General features: G+C 39.5%; 1 protein-coding gene across 1 annotated transcript in view; it reads right to left on the reverse strand.

The window, feature by feature from the left end:
* Positions 1 to 19,147, reverse strand: part of LOC122817219 (sodium-dependent lysophosphatidylcholine symporter 1-like) — a 985,499-nt gene that overhangs the window by 295,591 nt on the left and 670,761 nt on the right. The gene's annotated exons all lie outside the window — the stretch shown is intronic.

Below are 19,147 nucleotides of genomic sequence, written 5' to 3' on the forward strand. Positions count from 1 at the left end.
TAATGTCATATACATTGTCTGGAACTTTCTTCATCTAGTTCTATCTGTCTGAATCCATAATTTCCATTTGTAACAAAAAGAACTTAGTATCTGGCACTGCTGGAATGGGTCTATATTAGATGAATGAAAGTTCATCTTAGCGAATGCTCACATGAGCGAACATTGCGGTACTCGAAACTGCAATTGCGGGATCATGGAACAGTGAAGTTGGGGATATTTGCCCTTTCCTCACTGCAGTGCGATCTCGGGGTTTGAATATATATTTGGGGAAGGGGGCACAGCCCCCCACAATTGCAGTTTAGAGTATCTGGATATTCGCTCATGTGAGCGTTTGCTAAGATGAACTTTCGTTCATCTAATATAGACCCTGCTGGAACTACTACTCCAACTCTAAGCATTGGGAAATGTTCTCTTTTATTTAACATATTCAGATGTTGTAAAGCAATACAAATGTACATTTTGTTTTGATTCTATGCACCCATTGTGTTAGTTCAGACCTTTTCTTAATGCTGCACAAAATTTTACTACCAGTATTTTCCTAGAAGAATACATCACTGGCATAACTTCAGCATCTATATACATATTACATTGTTCTAGCAAACTTCCTAAGTCTGTAAATCAGGCATCAAAACACAAATAACCATGAAAACTGTGTGAGGTCAAGTAGACTCAACCAAGAGTCAACATTTACAACAAAAAAAAGAAAGGTAATCAGCCCAGCTAGGAATGTAGTGTAAAAGCTTTTCTCATAAAACATTATTCTGGTTTGTGGTCTGTTTGAAATCCCTGTTGTAAATAAATCACCATAACTGTGAAAGGTATCACTTATATGGCTCTGTACATCACTTATTTCAATACAACTAAATGACTATGCCTGAATTCATTGTCTTGCTCTCTCTGCATTCAGACATTGGGTTTAGCATTCTTTCTACCTCACAAGCCAAATGACTAAAACAATCATGTGAGCTGGATTCTTTAAATGCTACAATTTGAATTCTTATTTTTACATTCAGATGCAAGCAACTTTTTACCTAATGACTTTATCTAGCACCCTGAATATGTTAATAGTTCTCTTTTTTGTATGTTGTAGTTGCAATGCTTCAAAAGTAACTTTGTGAATATTGTCTACTTTAAAATCAACTTTTTAAAATTAATCCTTAGCACTTCTTGACAACAATATGATCTGAACTTATGTCACTGTTGCTGACTAATTTTACACTTTTTTAATAGTGCAAACACCTTTTCCAAGTCACTATTCAGCAAATTATTTTGGAATGTTCTTGTCATTCTTTTCCACATCTTTGCAGAATGATTTCTACTGCAGCTTCTGCAAAAATGAATAAATGCAACACACTTCTTACTCTCATCCTTATAGCCACACTTGCTCCACAATGATTAATTTTCAGCTGTACCATATTTTCTGTGCACCTCTTGACTCTTTCGGACTACCATTATGGTTACAAAGCATTTTTAATTTTAACGAATAAAAAAAAAAAAAAAAGATGCACCACACTGGTAGACACAAAAAAATGCTGCTTTATTTGGACACAATGGCAGACTAAGCGCTTTCACCTTTAATTCACAGGCTTCATCAGAGTCACCATTTTTACACCTCACTTCCTCTTAAATACATTTTTACCTATGACATCATGATTTCTCATTACTGCTCCGAGCTTAATTAGTAAATAGTTAACAGTATTTAATACATAATGTCTTTTAAAATGTGTTCAAGTTCAAATATGTAAAAATGTTCATTAAAAATCCTATGTTAAAACCAACAATATCTGATAAAAATGAAACATTAATATATATATATATATTGTGTCCGAATACAGCAGCGTTTTTCATGTCTACCAGCGTGGTGCATCTTTTTTATTTTTGTTCGTTTATTGTGGTACTTTTGCTTTGCCCCGTGTGTGGTAAAGTATTGGTTTTCTTTATTTTTAATTTAGTATACTTTCATTTATTTTTACTTGACTTGCCTTTTATATTGCAGTTTCATTTTCTCAGTTATTTCATTTAACTCTGTGCTTGTAATATAACGTGTAACCTTTGATAATGCAAGATTGGCATCACGTAAATCCCTGCATCATGTTTGATCATTGCTTACGCACAAGGTATTGCAACGCTTATAAAGGAATCACACAACTCACCAAAATCACAATCTTTAGCTCAGATTATTTAACTCAGTAACATATGCATCTCCGGTCTATCTAGGACCTTTGTGCCTTTTAAAACACAAACATTGAATAAAAGGCAAGTTACTTCTCTACTCACAACTTCTGTCGTAACTGCCGCCTTTTTTTTTTCTTACTCCTCTTCTTGAAAGGCGAAGTATTAAACTCCTTCTAGGCTTTTTCCAGTGACATGCACAACTGTGTGACATTGTACCTTATACAAGTTTCTTGGCTATTATACTCATAGTGAGGAAAAACATCACACTCATGGGTCTAAAGTCTGAAGTTTTCTGCTGAACTATCTTGCACAAAAAGAGAATTTCTCATGTTTGTCGTTGTAACTGGAGAATTTTTCTAACTGCAAATTTTTCTGGTAACTATTTAAAATATCATGACTTGCAATTGTAAGTCCTGAAATGTGCAAAACGAATGACCAAAAATCCATATTTTCATATACCAAGTCCAAGATGGCCATTCCTTGGAATATTCCCTTTTCTCTAAGGTATGAATATCTCGGAGTTGGTATATGCAAGTTTGGTGATGCAGGGTGCACTTGCCCTTCAGATTCAAAACAGATATTTAAAGGAGAAGAGTTGTTGTTGTTGTTGTGTCTTTCGGCTTTTCCCGGTTAGGGGTCGCCACAGCGGAACTCCGGTCCGCTAATGACTGGTAGTTGATTTTTATATGCAGAGTTACCAGCCCTGATGCACAACCTTCAACGAAGGTAGGCCCATTCACGCATGTCTCCACGCAGAAGACGCTCTAGCTGAGAATCGAACCAGACAGCGTCTTACTGTGAGGCGACAACGCTACCTCAGCACCAAGGAGAAGAGTGACATTCAATATTCTCTGTATTTTTAACTTGTTTCCTGTGCTTTGGGTTCAACACAATGAATCCTAACATTTCAATAGGCAGTTATTATTCTTGTGTGCTTCCAAACACAAACTTTCAAAAACAATTAGGTTCACTTATGATGCCGCATATCATTTGAATTCCTGTCAGGATATATTTCTGGCCTCCATTAGGTTTCTTCTGTGACTGCTTCTATATAAAAGTGTGCCAAACAGCATACAATTTCCTGGACCTAGGCATTATCACATTTAAAAAATATACCTCACTAAGCTATAGCTATATGTCTTTCCTGTTTCATTCATCACTATTCATACTGTTTTTCCAGGCCTATATTACGACGTTGAAAGACGACTTCGCCGAACATGTTTTAATCGACGTGTAAATATCAACTTTTTCAAATGCTAAATAGCCGCTTCAGTGAATTTTTTTCCCAGGGGAAAAAAGATTGCTCGGCCATACACAAACAGACCAAACTTTCAAACTCTACATAGTGGGAGGTTGTGCCCCCACCCCCCAACAAAATATACCAACTCCAAGATCACACTACACTGGGGAAAAGGGCAAATCCCCGATGACAGCTGAGTAATTTTTCCCCCTGGGAAAAAATTCACTAAAGCAGCCACTCGGCATTTCAAAAGCTCGATATTTACTTGTCGATTAAGGTGTGTTCGGCGAACTCATCTCTCAACATCGTAATATATACTCGTTTTTCCAGTCAGTGTTTTTCTTGATTTTAAAGTGTTTGGTGTTCTGCAGCATTGTTTGTAGCCAAGCAGTGTTGCTATTAGCCAGTAACAGCAGAACTGTCAGGTTGTAAGGGTGCAAAGGTACTCATCTTTCTGAATTCATACCTGGCTTTCCAGTTAAGTAAGAAAGAACTTGTTCATGAACAGCTGTGTGTGTAATACTTTGTAGTCGCATGTGCAATGTCATCTTGCCCCTGTAATCATCATCTCCCATTACCATATTATTTTTGTAGAGCACTATTGCAATCTCAGCTCCAGGTAAAAGAAACAAAAAATTACATTTTCCATTCAAAATAATATAAAATCTCCAACTAAAGAACAAGCAAGGAAAAAGCCTCTCTTGTCATATCATTTGACATAGACTATACCTATCTAAAATGACTGCATTTATACTTACTGCATAAAAAGTTTAAAAACCTTCCCTTCTTTTTCCAGCATGGACTAGTGCTGCCTAAGATGCAACTGTGTCTTCTGAAATACCCATATGTCCTGGACATGCATTGCCCTTTAGGTTCTGATTCTGATCCCTCTTATCTCCCCTCAGTGCAATTTGATTCAGATCCCTCTTATCCCCCCTCAGTGCAATCTGATTCTGATCCCTCTAATCCCCCCTCAGTGCAATCTGATCCCTTTTATCCCCCCTCAGTGCAATTTGATTCTGATCCCTCTTATCCCCCCTCAGTGTAATCTGATTCTGATCCCTCTTATCCTCCCTCAGTGCAATCTGATTCTGATCCCACTAATCCCCCCTCAGTGCAATCTGATCCCTTTTATCCCCCCTCAGTGCAATTTGATTCTGATCCCTCTTATCCCCCCTCAGTGTAATCTGATTCTGATCCCTCTTATCCCCTCAGTGCAATTTGATTCTGATCCCTCTTATCCCCCCTCAGTGTAATCTGATTCTGATCCCTCTTATCCCCCTCAGTGCAATCTGATTCTGATCCCTCTTATCCCCCCTCAGTGTAATCTGATTCTGATCCCTCTTATCTTCTCTCAGTGCAATCTGATTCTGATCCCTCTTATCCCCCCTCAGTGCAATCTGATTCTGATCCCTCTTATCCCCCCTCAGTGCAATCCGATTCTGATCCCTCTTATCCCCCTCAGTGCAATCTGATTCTGATCCCTCTTATCCCCCTCAGTGTAATCTGATTCTGATCCCTCTTATCCCCCTCAGTGCAATCTGATTCTGATCCCTCTTATCCCCCCTCAGTGTAATCCGATTCTGATCCCTCTTATCCCCCTCAGTGCAATCTGATTCTGATCCCTCTTATCCCCCTCAGTGTAATCTGATTCTGATCCTCTTATCCCCTCAGTGCAATCTGATTCTGATCCCTCTTATCCCCCCTCAGTGTAATCTGATTCTGATCCCTCTTATCCCCCCTCAGTGTAATCTGATTCTGATCCCTCTTATCTTCTCTCAGTGCAATCTGATTCTGATCCCTCTTATCCCCCCTCAGTGCAATCTGATTCTGATCCCTCTTATCCCCCTCAGTGCAATCTGATTCTGATCCCTCTTATCCCCCCTCAGTGTAATCTGATTCTGATCCCTCTTATCCACCCTCAGTGTAATCTGATTCTGATCCCTCTAATCCCCCCTCAGTGCAATCTGATTCTGATCCCTCTTATCCCCCCTCAGTGTAATCTGATTCTGATCCCTCTTATCCCCCCTCAGTGTAATCTGATTCTGATCCCTCTTATCTTCTCTCAGTGCAATCTGATTCTGATCCCTCTTATCCCCCCTCAGTGTAATCTGATTCTGATCCCTCTTATCCCCCCTCAGTGTAATCTGATTCTGATCCCTCTTATCTTCTCTCAGTGCAATCTGATTCTGATCCCTCTTATCCCCCCTCAGTGTAATCTGATTCTGATCCCTCTTATCCCCCCTCAATGTAATCTGATTCTGATCCCTCTTATCCCCCCTCAGTGTAATCTGATTCTGATCCCTCTTATCTTCTCTCAGTGTAATCTGATTCTGATCCCTCTTATCCAACCTCAGTGTAATCTGATTCTGATCCCTCTTATCCCCCCTCAGTGTAATCTGATTCTGATCCCTCTTATCTTCTCTCAGTGCAATCTGATTCTGATCCCTCTTATCCCCCCTCAGTGCAATCTGATTCTGATCCCTCTTATCCCCCCTCAGTGTAATCTGATTCTGATCCCTCTTATCTTCTCTCAGTGCAATCTGATTCTGATCCCTCTTATCCCCCCTCAGTGTAATCTGATTCTGATCCCTCTTATCCCCCCTCAGTGTAATCTGATTCTGATCCCTCTTATCCCCCCTCAGTGTAATCTGATTCTGATCCCTCTTATCTTCTCTCAGTGCAATCTGATTCTGATCCCTCTTATCCCCCCTCAGTGCAATCTGATCCTGATCCCTCTTATCCCCCCTCAGTGTAATCTGATTCTGATCCCTCTTATCTTCTCTCAGTGCAATCTGATTCTGATCCCACTTATCCCCCCCAGTGTAATCTGATTCTGATCCCTCTTATCCCCCCTCAGTGTAATCTGATTCTGATCCCTCTTATCTTCTCTCAGTGCAATCTGATTCTGATCCCTCTTATCCCCCCTCAGTGTAATCTGATTCTGATCCCTCTTATCCCCCCTCAGTGTAATCTGATTCTGATCCCTCTTATCCCCCCCTCATTGTAATCTGATTCTGATCCCTCTTATCCCCCCTCAATGTAATCTGATTCTGATCCCTCTAATCCCCCTCAGTGTAATCTGATTCTGATCCCTCTTATCCCCCCTCAGTGCAATCTGATTCTGATCCCTCTTATCCCCCCTCAGTGCAATCTGATTCTGATCCCTCTTATCCCCCCTCAGTGTAATCTAATTCTGATCCCTCTTATCTTCTCTCAGTGCAATCTGATTCTGATCCCTCTTATCCCCCCTCAGTGCAATCTGATTCTGATCCCTCTTATCTTCTCTCAGTGCAATCTGATTCTGATCCCTCTTATCTTCTCTCAGTGCAATCTGATTCTGATCCCTCTTATCCCCCCCTCAGTGCAATCTGATTCTGATCCCTCTTATCCCCCCTCAGTATAATCTGATTCTGATCCCTCTTATCTTCTCTCAGTGCAATCCGATTCTGATCCCTCTTATCCCCCCTCAGTGTAATCTGATTCTGATCCCTCTTATCCCCCCTCAATGTAATCTGATTCTGATCCCTCTTATCCCCCCTCAGTGTAATCTGATTCTGATCCCTCTTATCTTCTCTCAGTGCAATCTGATTCTGATCCCTCTTATCCCCCTCAGTGCAATATTTGCACCGGTTATATTCTGAACATCTGTAATGTGAATTTGAGACACTGCTTGGATGTTACATACGTTGACTGTGTTGATGTCTGTATGTGCAATACTGCAATTTAATTCTGTACTTTGACTTACATGTACAGAAGAATTTATTACATTCTGAACATTTGTATTTGAAATTGTACTGTGACCTAACTCTGTATTTTGAATTACATTACTGACAGAAGCTGACTCACTCAGCAAATCATGTGACAGTGTGTCTGTTGCAGTCTGCTTCTGTGAGTTAACTCTTTTGTGTCTAGAAATATTTAACATTCTTGAACTAATAACCTTTAATTTTAAAATAACTTTACTGAGTACTTGCTTATTAATGCAACCAGGAGAGAAATTACTCATACTTCGTCAAAGTACTGATTTCTGTTTGAAAGATTACAACCTATGCAATGAAATTATAGTTTGCTATGTCTGTACATACTTTGGAAATGTTATTTGCATAATACTTCAAAGAAAGGAATTTTGTTTTATATATATAAACTATACTGCAATAGTTTCTAAATGAAGTACAACTGGCTATGTCTGTTGTAGGTAACACCAGCGTACGACAACCTTGTTGTGTTAATACATCTTGCTCAGCACATGTGTATGAACTGAAGCCAGAGTAGCACAAACCTAGCAGCAAGGCTGGCCTCATTGCTGGAAAATCATTTCTACCACTTTCTTGTTGCAGGACCACTCATGAGGTAGAGGAATGGACCTGCTCAATTTGTCTGCTATCACAATGAATTTCCCCCGGAATGTGCATTGCTATGAGAAAGTGTTTGGATGAGATCACCCATTGCCACACTCTGAGTGCTTCTTGACACAAGGGGGTATGATCTGGTCTCTCCTTGTTTGGCTATGTGTCAAACTATTGCATATTGTTTGTTTGAATAGCAATTGTCCCTGAAGGGAGACATCCTGAAAGGCCTACAACACTAAAAGCAGTGGTCACATCTCTAGGACATTAGCATGCAAGTTAGCCTCTTCGGGGACCAACTGCCTTGGACTGTTCTCTCCAGAAAGTAGCCCTCCACCCAATCTGGGAAGCGTCTGTAGTCACTATGGCCATGAGCTGAGGAAGAATGAAAGCACAACCTTGTAGAACTTGCTCTGACTGAATCCACCATCAGAGGTATCTCTTGTATGCCTGAGTGATTCTTATTTGTGCTGATATGCACTGGTAAAGAATCAATCACTGTGAATTCTCAAATGCAATCTTGCCAGACTAACTAAGATTACGGCAGCTGACATTAATCCCAAAGCCTGAAGGAACAATCAGGCTGAAATGTTGGTACTCCGAATTATTCTCCTGACTTGAAATCATATAGTCTGTATTCTTGATAGAGGAAAAGAAGCTATCACAACTGTCATACTGAAAACCACTCCTGTGAAGTCTAAATTTTGAGTTGGTTGTAGAGGAGACCTGTCCATGTATGGTTATCCCCAGATTAGGAAAAATCTGAAGTACCTGATTTACAGCTCTTCTCAACAAATGCCTGGTCAGGGTGGTAATGACACAGTTGTCTAGATGTGAGCTCCCACTACTGCCATGCAATTGGTAAACACTCTGGGGGCTCTAGTGAGGCCAAAGGGCACTGCTCTGAACTGATAGTGGCTGGCTCCCAGCCCGAAGCGTAAATACCTTCTTGATTGTCTGTTCACTTTTATGTGATAGCACGCACCCCAAAGGTTTATCTAGCACATCCAGTCGTTCTTCCTCAGAAAGGGTAAAATGGAATGAAGCATGACCATCTGAAACTTTGTATGTTGAACTGACTTGTTCAAGATGCTGAGATACAAAATTAGTCTTCAATCCCCCGTTTTCTTTGGCACTAAAAAGAATCTTCAGTATGTTCCAAATACTATCTGGTCTGGTGGGACCCCTTGGATGACTCTTTATTTCTAGCAGCTTTTGTACTTGTAGTGCTGCTTCTTTCCTCTGACTGGATGGAACATCAGAAAATTTTCATACAGTTGGAAGTAGAATGGAAAAGGGAATTGCATAACCACTGGAAATATTTCTCTACACCCAAGTATCTTTTATGTCTAACTGGGCTCTCTGGTGCAGGGATAGTTGACCCACAATTGCCTCCTGAGGGGGGGAAATTTGGCCTACTTTCAACAGAGTTGGTAGTGTCTATCACAGAAGGAATCTCTGGACTCCTGATTTTGCAAGCCTCCTCTGCTGTGGGGGCGGCAGTGTCCATTTGAGTTTCCCCCTCTGCCCCCAGAGCAACTTTCACCACATGTCCTAGAAAAGATCCTGGGACTTTTTGAACCACATCTTTCGACTGCCTCATTGTTTCCTAGAAAAGGATCTTTGAGGGTTCAAAAAAAGTACGTCCACTGCAGAGAGGGTCTTTCCATCCTTCTCATACCTGGATAATGTGTCCTTTTGGGGCCAAAGAACTGCTGTCAAAGGGAGCACTGATGAAAGAGGACTTGAAGGGCTCTATAAAATCACATATGCACATCCAGGCATGCCTCCTAATGGGCATGCCTGAACCTGCTGCCCTTGAGGCTCCTTCGGCTGCATGCAACATAAGCCTCATGGATGAATTTGAAATGGTTTGGAGGGTAGCCAACTGAGAGGCCAGAGATGGTTGGGCATCAGCAGTAATGATCCCTGAAATGGAATTTGAAAGTTCCTTGATCAAATCCCTTTGCAACCTAGTAAAATGTGCTAAATAGTTTAGCAACCTAAGAGGCAAGGTCGCTGAAGCATAGACACACTTCCCAAATCTATCACCCTAGACTCCCTGTTCAGCAAGTTCCTTCTTGGTGGCCACTGCCATGACCATGGCATCCACGGGTACCCCCTTACCCCCAAAAAGTACTTCCCTACAGGTCGAGCCAGAATCCTATCTGGTCTCTTAGGTATTGGCTCAACTGAGACTCCTTCCATGATGGCAAAGACCAAATCAATGAGCTTGTCGGCTGGCAGAGTAAGCCAGGAAGTAGATGGGCCAGCTCCGAAGGCCTCCAGAAATAGTGACTCCTCCAGTAAAGGGTTCCTGGAGGTCCAAGCACCACTCTCTTTTAGGATCTCAAGGATGTGTCTAAATGAGATGTCTTCTGGAGGTGATCATAGGGATCCTTCCCCCTCGTCAAAGTCCATACCCTCAGTGACTATTACCAACAATGGTACCTAAGAAATACACAAGCAAAGGAAGGAAAAGGCTACCAACAATGGTAAGAAGTGGTATGTTAATGTACGAGGGTAAAGGATAATAAGTAACAAGAAATATAAGACATTTGAAGAAAAAAATTCCACTTATCTGCCTAAATAACAATTGAAACACGAGAGCTACGGCTGACCAAGTCTTACACAAAAAGCAGAAAATGAGATCTGGGGTATGTTGGGGGTTATTGCATTATGGGTAAGGGAAAAGCTCAAGTGCTTTTTTGGTTACCACATGCTTTAGCAATGGCCCGAGTTGGATCTGAGGTTCGGATCTGAACCCAACAGTTGATAGAATAAAAACTGACAACATCATATGTTGCTTTTTAGTATGATTGCGAAGCATCCTGAAATTTTCAAGATATTGTGGTGTTTTATATTTCTGGCATTTTTTCCATGCTATTTCTTTATCCTGTATTAGCATTCTACTCTTTTGGGATAGCCAAATTGCATTACTGGTTTTCAATCTCTTCCTTCTAGGAGATGTAAGGCTATTTAGGATATTCAGGAAAGTTGTACTAAATTGATTTACAGCATCATCTAAGGGGATGATTTTTAAGAAGTTCCAGTTGATACATGATACGGTAGTAATGAACATTTCTGGGTTAAACTTGGACAGGTTGCATGTTGTTTTATAAACATGCTATTTAAGTGGATGTATGAGATGTCTGGTTCTACAGACTGGGAGATGATCACTGAGGCAGTCAGATAGTGTACCGGAGATGATGTATTTGCCAGGGTCTGATTCTAGAATCCAGTGTAATAAGGAATTTGATGTCTTGCTATAATGTGTGGGGTTATTAATTAGTTGTGTGAAACCAAATAAATTCATACTAGATACAGGGGAGTTAAGAGTTTATGCCCAACTAATTGACATTCACATCACCTAGCAATATTAACATTTCTTGTGGGATTGCTATGGCTATCCAATGTAGGACATCTTCCAGTACAGTTGGGTTGTCACCAGGAGGGATGTAATGAACAGTACTGCATGTTTGTTTATAATTGTTTACTTTCTGGAAAGCAATAAGAAGCTCTGCTGAACTGAATGTTGGCATAGATTTGCTGCAAGGGGGAAGTGGTAATACCTATTCTCTTTATAGGGTCACTATGAATGATACCATAACTGGGAGGTATAACTTCAGAGTCATTTATACTAGGTTCGGGCTAATGTTGGGTAATCCAGGCATGTAGTTCAACAATTTTACTTCTTATGCTTCTAACATCTCCGCGGTCGAGTGAATTGAAAGACATGTAGGTAGGTGCGAGTGTGTGTGGGTGTGCCTTCTTTGAAGGTTGGGCACTGGGCTGACAACTCGACACCGTAAAAATTCACTCCCAATCATTAGCGAACCGGAGTTCCACTGTGGCGGCCCCAAACTGGGAAAAGCCGAAAGACAGTTTATGCTTCTAACATTTCTGGCAGCACAAGTTAGATTACTAGGGTTGCAGGTTGACTGTTATAGGGTTAGAGTAGTATGTGGAAGAGAAATGCCTTGATATTCATTGTGATAGATAGGGCCAGGATTAGTGTGAAAGTCTCCTCCTAAAAACATTTTAGTATACTGGGAAATTACTGATACTTGTTTTTTGGAGAGTATTTTTCCACTTAATTTTATTTTGGTTTGAGTTGAAATGAAGTTAATCAGTCTATATTTGAAGCAAAGGTGTGGAGCATCATTAAATTGGTTTGGTGCGATTTGTGGAAAGTGTAGGCTAGAAGTATGAATACATGGTTGGGACAGAGTTGAAGGTATGTTGAGTGCTATTATTATTTAATCATGGTAGGATAAAAGATGGCGCGGTAGCAGAAGAGGAATAGAGGATAACCTGAGCAGTCGCATGATTAAGGGATCTGTAGGTTATAGTCGGCAGGCAGTGGGGAAGTAGGGATCAAGACGGAAAAAGAAGTTGCAGGGCAGTAGGATATTTAATGGTGGTGGAGTCTGAAAGATGAGAGAGGATATGTAGGAAAGAAATATTTTCTATGAAGGAAGAAAGTTAGGTTGTCCTTGTATCTTCTCTGGAATATAAGTAATAAGGATATTTAAAAGGCTAGAGTATGAGAATGTAATCAATACAGGAAGAAGTGAGGGTATGTTTGGGAAAAGGAGAAGATGCAATGTACAACAGATAGGGACTGTTAAGGAGGGGTGAGACTATGAATGTATACAGTGCACAGCAGTATGGGAGGGAGAAAGGTAGTTGGCAATGGTGCTAAAAGATTAAATAGAAGTTGGTAATTAGGTAAAAAGAAACAGGAAAGTGTGTATGATAGTAGTAAGGTTGTTTGGGAGCATGCCTCTCAGCTGTCCAGATTTTTTTCCTTGTGTTTTGATTCTGCTCCTCATAAAATTTGTGGTTTCCCTGAAGCCCCTAAATAATGACACGCATTTTGTTTCAGAGTTTACAGCCTTCAAAAAATGTAGACCAACACAAAATCTGTTATTCTAGCAACTTTTTTTTACGTTTTTAAGAGCAATATTTAAAATTTGTCCCTATTTTTGGACCATTGTCCCTCAATTATTTTAGGCTTTGCCCAGATTTCTTGTGCTAAGAGCTGAGAGGTATGTTTGGAAGCTTTAGGGAATAGGGGTCACAAGTGTAATGTGTGTGTAGGAAGTATTAACAGAATAAGAGGGGGTGGGTGGGAATTAAGGGTAGGACAGTGGAGCGAAGCAAAGCCAAGCGTAGCCAACTTTCACCCTCAGGTCAAATCATAAAAGACAGTAATCAATTTATTGCCAAGACAAAGCAATTGGCAGAGAGGTACCAAGTAGAACAGGGTTCCTTTTCATTTCCTAACTGCAGAAACCTGTCAGCCAGGAAGACTAAGTTACTGGCATATAGTGTAATCTACTGGTCAAGAGAAAGGACAGTAGCCAACTTTGTTAGTGGTCCTTAGAGTGCAAGGCAACTCTGTCAGTGGGGAGTTAAAAGCTAATTTCTAGCACAAGCAGGCACACATTTGACTAGATGAACTTAATATGCAGCAAAGTTCTTCAAGTTAAATTTGATTACACTGTACAAAGACAAAATTCTCAGTGAAAATGTTTGGGAGTTGGCCCATGTGGTAGAGAGTATGCAGTTTCTGGGTCAGATGTAGTGACCAGAGGCTCTGCACTGTGAGGAAGCTGGTGACTGCCAGGTTCAGTTTATGCCCATTTAGGGAAAGTCCGAAACATTTTGAATTAGCAGTCCCAATGAAACATACTCTAAACAGCTTTCAAACAGTGAAGACTGATTTCAGATTGCAGAAAGCAGAGGTCATGAAGACGAAATTTTAAGCACTTTGTTGGGGACATGTAGCTACAACATTAGTGTTGCTTTGTGGAAGCATGGCAAATGGGTACAATTATTTTACTTATTTATGAAGGAAAAAGGGAGGGGCAGTGGCCATTTTCTCTATTCCAAGACTGTTGTAGTTGATTTTACTTCAGACACAAATTGCTCTGGTACTGAAACCAAGGCCATCAGGCTAAGTGTCTTTTGCTGGATTTTTACTTACTATGGCACATGATAAGAGAACTGGTAGTTTAATAAACTGTACTAAGCAGGCCCTGGAATTGCCACTCCTCCTAATCTTTAACCTACGTTTAGCTACATGTCATGTCCCTAAAATTTAAAACACCTCAGTGGTGCTGCCACTTTTTTTAAGAGAGACCCTATCACTGACAATGGGAATTACAGACTCAGCAACTTGATGGATTCTAATCTGCTAAAACTATAGAATGTATTATAACTGACCTTACAAACTATGATCAAAAACCTCATTGGACTTGGTCAGCAGTAATTAGGCTTTATCAAGGAAAGATCTTGCTTAATGCATTTGGTTAACTTCTTCAAGAGGATTATATAGGCTGTCGACAGTGGTCATACTGTTTACATGGCATATTTTGACCTGGCCAAGGCATTTAACACCATACAACATGCTGACACTAAGTGAGCTTAACAACTTAAAATAGATCCTCATGTATGAAGATGGAGAGCAAACTGTTGAAAAGATAGAACCCACAAAGTGCAAGTGGCAGGTGCTCCATAAGAAAGTATAAAAATTACCCATTGAGACCCCTTCTTTTCAGCATTTACTTTTCTGATTTTTAGATTGGAAACCAAAACCTCTGGTAAACTAAGTCTACAGATGACTGCGAACTTAGACTTACTGTCAAATCTCTGTCTGATACTGTTACCCTTCAGCAAGAACTTACAGCTGAAATTAACTGGTGTGCTGAAAATGGGTTCATATCAAATGCAAAAAAAGTGAAATATTGTCACATTTGGTAAACAACCTCTTCCTTCAGGATGCAGCATAGATTGTTAAGGCCATGGATCACAGTTCGATAGTTCCCTCCTTTTGATCAAGTGACAAATGTAGTCAGAAAAAGTTTCTATTTAGCAAGCTAACTGCCAAGGGAATATCATCCAGATGCAGTGTGATCACTGACCATTTATATTCACCATTGATTAGGCCAATTACTGAATACAATTCCCACTTTAAGATGTACATGCACATATCAGATAGCCATCATTAGACATATCAAACAACTAGAAAGACCCCAGATGGTTCAAGATCCTAAACTACCAAGAGAAACCAGAGAGACTGTCTTTTATTCAGTATCTTATAGACTGTTGACTTATGTATTGCCTTCCATGCCATTAGAGATCCAGTTGTCCTGGATCTCTTGCATCTGTACACGTCTAATAGTTATGTAAACACTGGAACCAGGGACCTAACTCCAGCAGCAGATAAATAAAATGCAATGCAAATGTTTCATGCAGCCCCTCCCTCCATCTGGAAAAGACTGCCTAAGATGTGTGATACACTCTTAATATTCAGTTGTGACTTAGATGACTGGATGGGCACTCACAAAGTTACCCCAGACCTGAATGGCCTAGCCATCCAAGAGACAGGGAGTACAGCCTAAGGGTGGCACTGGCAAGGTATAAGTGCTCACAAGACTTGGTGATTTTGAATTTCCTGTGAAAGAGTGGACACTGGTGATCTGGACACCTGCCAATAACCATACAAGAATAATCACACTGAGGAATCCCACCATATCTGATAGCAGAACACTTGATATTTCCAACAGGGCTATAACACATAGTGAAACACTGGTTTTCTTTATTACATGTACAGGGTACCTACAAGTGACCAGGATGAGAAACTGTACCTCTGAGCACGATGGGCACACTCAGTATCATTTTATAAGTGGGCCTTAGCTGCAAAAGTAACTGAGTTAGTGGATCTTTCTTAAAAAAATGTATTTATTTCAGCAGTTGGTGCACACAAATCTGGCATCCAGCAGTTATCCACACTTCAAATTTTCCAACAATGGAGTTTGGATAATCAGTGTGATTTTTCCATGTGGGTTCTTAGTAAGGAGCCATTAGCCACTGGCAATGGCAGACGTTAAAACAAAAAGAAAAGAAACTGTAAATAAACTACTTGTGAACAATATTTTTCTTGAAAAACACTAATACAGACCTCCTTACAGGTGCCCGATTTATAGACCTTTTAAAAGCATCTGACCTCAGTGACCACTCTTCTCCAAAACAAACTAATTGAAATTGGTGCAAATAAACACAAAAGCCAGAAGAAGTAGCTGAATTGAACCCACTCAAAGTATTGCAGGCTGCAAATCACCACACAGTTGTAGAATGCAGAATCCACTTTATTAACTTCACACAAAAATCCAAGGATGAGCGCTTTCGTCCAGAAAGATCTAGACTTCATCAGACAATTTACCCCACATAGTTAGTTCCTTCTTATAAAGTCCAAACAGGAAGTTCCACCCAGTTATAAACTAATCAATTATGTCATTAAAAGCACAATACTGAAAAAGTTCATGGAACACACCACCCTAAAAACATACTATATATAAACACTGCTTCATAAAAATGACAACTTACAATAAATATTTAAATATGTTGAATGTGTTAAAACAATAAATATGTGTGATTAAATACTAAAAACTATAGTAGAAAATGTTAAGAGAAATAAATACACAACATAAATGCTGAACATGTGATATTAAAATGTTAAAATGCATAATGGAGAAATATATATATATATATATATATATATATATATATATATATATATGTACATATATATACACACACATATTTTATCTTTCTAGTGCCTTTAGTTTTAAAATTGGGCTAATTGAAATATGCTCATTCAGGCCTGGCCAGTTCCCTGCATTCAAACGTAATTGTCAGTATAATTTTCTTTTCTCATGTAATAGTGACCATGCACCACCCCCCTCATGTTGGTACTGATATTGTCTATAATAAAAAATTGGAACTTATGGTCCTTATACTCCAAAACATGTAATCTGTTTCTTTTTTATTCGTATATGCAATTTTTTTAACTTTCTATCAGTCTTGCCTATGTAAAAGCAAGAACAGGTGGTACACATGGCACAGTAAATCACTTTCTCCGAATTACAGTTGTATTTTTGATTGAATGTATGTAATTGGGTAATTGTTTTTAGAAAAAGGCGGGAAATTAAGGTATTTAAAGTGTATTCAAACAGTTTGTCTGATGTTCTGAAGAAATCTAGATTCACTAGATGAAAGCGCTCAACTAATAGTGTCATCGTTGGTGCATGGTTTTTTAATAAAAGAAACTAACTGCAGTACTATCGTGGTTCCTGACTCGTTGAGCTGTGTTGGGCTTACAAGTTGTGAGTTGTATTTTTGATTGAGTCTGATTTCAGTATTATTAATGTCAAAAATATTGCCTTCTGTAATGTAACTGCAATAGTTACATCTGCCACATTTGTTCATAGAACCTGACCTGTGGTTTGGGTAAGAGTTACTACTCTCAGATATGTTTTTCATATTCTTGCCTTTCCTATATACTATAATAGGTTGCGGTCCTATTAGTGGTCTGATGTTCTTGTCATGTCTCAGAATAGACCAGTTTTTTGTTAAGATGTTTCTTACTATGTAACTATCTTGAGTGAATACAGTGATGAAAGAAGTCTTATAATCATTCTTACTTGCAACATTGTCAGTTTCTTGATTACTGGTGAAAGGCCCACGGTCAGTCATACTACAAGAAAGTAAAGGTACATAAAACCCACGCTCTCTCTTGTTAACCACCTCAGTCATTATATCAGTAACGAACTTACAAGGATAGCCTCTTTTCTGAAACATAATTTTCAAGTTGTCACATTCATCTAGACATTCATCAGTACCAGATACCATATGGGCTGCACGCACTAACTGTCCCTTAACTGTTGCTTTCTTTTGTGTGACTGGGTCTGTGCTAGAAACATGCAGTAGTGAGTTCGAATACGTGCTTTTCCTAAAGATTTTTGAAACAAACCTCTTATTTTCATAATCCTTTTCCAGAAAGATGTCTAAAAAAGAAATTTTGTCAAGGTCTCTGGTATAGGTGAACTTTAGAAATTCTGTGGTGGTTCCAATATAATTTATAAAATCATCAATAGCATCAACAGGTCCATCCCAAAGAACAAACATATCATCCAAAAACCTGGTGTAAAATTTGAAGTGCTCAAAATAACATGAAGAAAAAAGAAATTTCTTCTCCCATTGCCTAACTACAATATTTGCATAAAAACCACCACATGCAGACCCCATAGCCACCCCTTCTTGTTGTAAGTAAATTTCTTTGTTAAACAAAATGAAATTGTTTTTAAGGCCAATTTCCATCAGTTGTGAAAAGACCAAGGTCTGGAATTATGAGATATCTTTTTCATATAAGAAATCTGTAAACCACTCCAAACCAATTGTGTGAGGTATGACTGAATAAAGGTCTTTAATATCAATAGTAATAAAAACAAAAGTGTCCTTGAAAGGTATCTCATCCATAGCTTGTAAGAAGCTCCATGAATTCTTGCAGATATGTGTTGTACTCAATATGTATTATTTTAACTTATTGTCCAGATATCTTGCAAGGGGGTAGGTAATGGACCCCTTGGAGTCTACTATCGGTCGCATGGGTGGTTGGCTAAGACTTTTATGCAATTTTGGCAGCCCAAACATGACTGATATTTTAGAGCAGGGAACAGAGAGAAAATTAAGCACATCAATAGAAATTGAACCCTGTATAAATAAATCTTGGAGTTCATTCCTGATATGCTGGTAAGAAGTGTTCAGTTCATTAATGGATGACCTTAAAAATGCTTTTCCTTCTAGAATACAAAACATTTTCTTGTTATAGTCCTCATATCCATCAAGACAACACCTCCACCTTTATCAGGTTTCATAATTCTAACATTTTGTGAAAAGATTTTTATTTCATCCATTACCTTTCTCTCATTCATGTCAGAGTTCCTACTAGAAAGCTTAGAGTTACGTATATCTAACTCAGACATATTCTCAAAAAGTTGGGCAATGGGATGAAGTGAGGGGTTGTATGTACTAGAGATGGCTAAAGGGTTGACAAAGGAACCAGGTGCAGAGTTTTTAAAAAGAATGTTCAAGTTCAGCTTATGTGTATACATTCTTAAATCCATAAGAGTATTAGAAACATTTAGGGGCTGTGGGGGTACAAAGGTGAATCCTTTGGCAAATAAATCACAGTGTTCAGAATTAACAGCAATACTGGAAAAATTGTACACATTAAAGTCACCTAAAGTGTCGGTAACTATGTGGCAGGGTGGGAGTAAATGGTCCATATCATCACCTAAATTGTTTGGTGGTGAATGCAACAAGTTAATTAAAGTCACATTTACATCCTGTTGTTCCAGGACTGGTACCTCTTCCCCCCTCTGTTCACCATCCCTCCCCTGTTACAATGGTTGTTCCTGTTCATCGGGGCCATATCCCAACTGTTGTTCCCCTGGGGACCTTTGTTCCTCAGACACTGTGAGCGTCTCAGGGGGGGAAACTCTTCCGTGTCTAAAAAAAAACTTGACCAGCGTTA

This window comes from Protopterus annectens, chromosome 12.part0 (assembly GCF_019279795.1).
Source record: "Protopterus annectens isolate FY-2018-M chromosome 12.part0, PAN1.0, whole genome shotgun sequence".
Taxonomy (NCBI): Eukaryota; Metazoa; Chordata; order Ceratodontiformes; family Protopteridae; genus Protopterus; species Protopterus annectens.